Consider the following 3,872-nt stretch of genomic DNA (forward strand, 5'->3'; position numbering starts at 1 on the left):
GGAACCCAAAGGCCCCCAGGGACCCCAGCCTGCTCCCGCATGTGTCAGAGGCCTGGATGGAGCAAGAAGACAAGTGAAGACACTGGACCTGGCCTCGGGGGACCCCCCCCCCCCCCGTGTCCATTCCCACCCCTGGCTGCATTGCAGCCAGGAGCGCACTTGTGGATACACTCGGCCCACACAGCCTGGCTCTGTCCATACCCCCACAAACACTGCTGGACCTTGAAGCAAGATTTGTCCTTGGAGGGGACAGGCCCTAGGCGTGGGCTGGGATTTGACACGGCCCCTGAGCGTATGAAATGTGCTCTTGTAGGAGCTTGTGGCCTGAGAGGGGAGTGGTGTCCCCTTGGTTCCCAGAGCCCCTCAGAGGCAGGAGGTGGGGGTGGGCCCTAAAGCAGGAGGCCCCAGGCAGGGACAGGTATGAGAGGGTGCGAGGACAGCCCTGCCTAGGTGTCCCATGGTCAGGAAGCCACCTGCCCCTCTCAAGGGCTGGCTCTCCAGCTGCCCTTGCCTTGGGTTGCCATGGTCCCTGCCCCAGCACAGGGACTAGAAGTGACAGGAAGAGGAGGCCAAGGTCCCAAGGCAGCATTTCCATCCTCATGTGCCAGTAGACTCCCAGTGTGGACCCAGGCCTAGAATGAGAGCATTCTAGAATTGACGGTCATCAGTCAGCTCCTAGGTTGACAGTCTCACCCACTGAGTACTAGAACCAGAGACCACTAGACACCCCCAGGCCTACACTCACGGCAGGCCCATGGTGGCAGATCTGTCATCCTCCTGACTTACACCATCTCAGGAGCTTGTGCTTGGCCAGGCCAGTCCCCAGGGAACGTGGGGTGGGTGAATGGCAGTCGCCCGTGGGAAAGTCAGCTTCATTCTTATTCTGGGAGTGCTTCAGGTCTCGTTGCCCATGTTAAAGGTTGGAGTCCCTGTAGCCTTGAAGCTCTTCCTTGTCTCACTTGCAAGGGCCCCTTGCTTTCATGTTCACCCCTCATCCTATTACTGAACTCTTCCCCTGAAATGTCACACACACTCCGTACTTGCCTTTTCTTCAAGAGCCTGCATTTGGTGCTCACCACGGGACATGGTGAGAAGTCCTTTTAGCTCCTTTTCCTACTGGGAATCTCAGGCGTGGGGATGGGTTGGAGGGAGCCTCTGTCCCTTGAAGGCTCCCCCCCTTTGTGGGACAGGAGTTGATGAGGCCCGTGGAACAAGGCCTTCAACCCTGTTGGATGCAGCAGAGGTGAATCTGTCTTCTCTTCCTTGCTGAAGAGGTAAACCCTTGAGCTTCAACTTTGGTTGGCGATATCTGTTAGGGCCCCCTCACCCCGATTAAGATTTGTCCTGCACCGTGGGGTCTGCTGCCCAAGGCAGCTGGAACACTGGGGTCGAGCTGCTCTCGGCCCTTCCTCTTGCCTGATGTCCTCCTGCACAGTTCCCACCAACAGTCCACTGCTCCAGGGCACGGAGGCCATTGGGTGAAGGCACCTGGTTGGCTATACATTTCTGTGTCTGCTGCACAGAGTGAGGTGCTTCATATGGCAGCTGCGTCGGCCTCCACTGCCTGCCAGCCCATCCCTGGCTCAGTAGGGCTAGTGCCTGTCAACTGGTCTCATTTTCCAACCTGTTTTCCAAGCATTGACATATGGCTGAGGCCCTGCTGGGACCCATGGCCAAGTTTCCCCCATGATCAGGAGGTTGGCTCTTATTCGGTGCAGTGCCTGGGTCTGCCTAGTGCCCTATAGTCTCTGCCAATCCTCCCCACACCTCTGCGACGCTCTACCCACCCCCACCAAGGTGGACGGGTACTTCAGCACCATTTTCAATCCCTGACCTGAACAGGCCTTCCTCACAGAACCCAGGGGCTCTGGGCAGGAATGCCCCTTAGAGAGTTGTGCACTCCTTCTTCACTGTAGCAACCCACCCCTCCACCTCCTTACCTGCCTTCCTGGGCTTGCACCTCCCAAGACAGGGAGCTCCCTCCCTTTCCAGGCAGCCAGGTACTGTTTAGACAGTGCATTCTGGGAAAGTGCTTCCTTGAGCTTGAGTCCACATTTCCAGAAGCTTCTACCACTAGCCCTTTCTTCCTCCGTCCCCGAGAGGCTCAGCAACCTCTGTTCCCATCCTAGCCTCCATCTTTTCTGCTTAGTCTTCAGCAGCCATCTTCATGAGCTGAGGGCTGGCTAGCAGGTCCTCCATGTAGGGGGATAGACCCCATAACCCCTCAGGATGGCCTTTTCCCCACAAGGCCCTGCCAATCCCTCCATATCCCATCCTGTGCCATAGACAGAGCTGCTGAGTTGGAGAAGGGCTGCTTCGAGTACTGGCTCCATCGGGTTGGGTGGAGAAGGGGAATTTTCCTCCAGAATACACAGGGGCTGGTTTCTTCCTGATCCTCAGGAGTAGAGGATATGGGGAGGGTGGGGGAGGCCACCACAGTGCCGCGGTTTCTCCCGCCAAATTCCCCAGTCCTAGGAAAGATCCACAGAAAAACCCACAAGAATTTGAATGTCTGAGCTGGGGCTGTGATTGAAATGAAAATTTTTAAAAAGAAAGAAAAACAAAAACAGAAAAAGAGAAAAAAAAAAGAGAGAAAAATAACCCAAAGCCCCTACAACCCTCAGCTACCAGAAGGGCCCAAGGCGGCAGCTACACGGGAAGGGGGGAGGGGTCTTAGGTGCTTTGTATGTCACTGTATCCCTGGGGCCCCCGAGGCCTGGGCTCTCTTTTATGTTCACGCTCGGAGGCTCTGTGTCCTCAGAGTAGCTTGGAATTACAAACCACTCAGTAGGGTATCAGGCCCTACCCCACCAGGCCAGGCTGGGGTCCCTTCCTGTTAGGCCAGGCTCCTGTTCACTCCCTCCTCCCAGGTCAGAGCTGAGCCCTCTCCTGTCACTCAGATGACTGCAGTTGCCTCCTGACAGTTCCCTCGGTCACCTTGCCTCTAGACTTGTCCCCTGATCTCACCCTCTAGGAGATGGTAGAGTGGGTCACAGAGGAGGGATAGATTGTGGAGAGGATCCAGGAAGGTCGGCAGCGGCTGCCTGCCACTGGCTCCCCACTTCCTGGGCACCAGCCACCCCCAGCTCCTTTCCACCCAGTCTCATCAGGAAGTCCCAGGGATGCAGGTCCTCATGGAGCTGGGAGCTTTGGAGTCTAGGGTAGGGCAATCCGACAAATTTCATTCCACTGAGTTTGGGGGGCTTGAGAGATGCAAAGAAATTTGTAAGTGGACGGGGCAGGAAGGAGTTTCAGAACCTGCCATGAAGGTCAAAGACGGGCTGAGGAAGGAGGATGAGGAAGCAGCAGTGAACTTTTACATAGTGCTTTTTATGTGCCAGGCACTGTTCTAGGTATTTCATAGGAATCATTACGTCATTCCATCCTCATAGCAACCCTATGAGGTAAGTGCTCTCATTATCCCCATCAGGTGAGGGCGAGGAGGCACAGAGAGGTTAGACGGCCTGACCCAAATCACACAGCTAGTGACCGGAGGGGCCACATTCGAACTCAAGAAACTTTCCTCTAAATAAAGCTGTGAGTGTGAGAAACAGGAGATAGAGCGTCCAGCTGGGAGATGGGATGCTCAAGTCCCAGTTCCGTTCTGTCCCCACGGCTCCCCTTCATCCTCCTGAGGAGAACCGGACCAAGGCAGGAGCGCCCTCTCCTGGAAGATGCTCTTCCGGACGCGTTCCCGGCACCGCCGCTTTCAGGGGCCAAGCCAGCGAGACCGGCGACAAAGAGCCCATCCCGGCTCCGCCCACTGCCCCGCCCCATCCCCTTCAGTCGTTTGGACCCGGGGTGGTGCCGAGGCATGCGCGGAGCGGTGACTCAATGGGAAGGCGCGGTGGGGGGAGGGGTGGGCCCGGTGG

The sequence above is a fragment of the Rhinolophus hipposideros genome, assembly GCF_964194185.1.
Source record: "Rhinolophus hipposideros genome assembly, chromosome: X".
NCBI classification, from domain to species: domain Eukaryota; kingdom Metazoa; phylum Chordata; class Mammalia; order Chiroptera; family Rhinolophidae; genus Rhinolophus; species Rhinolophus hipposideros.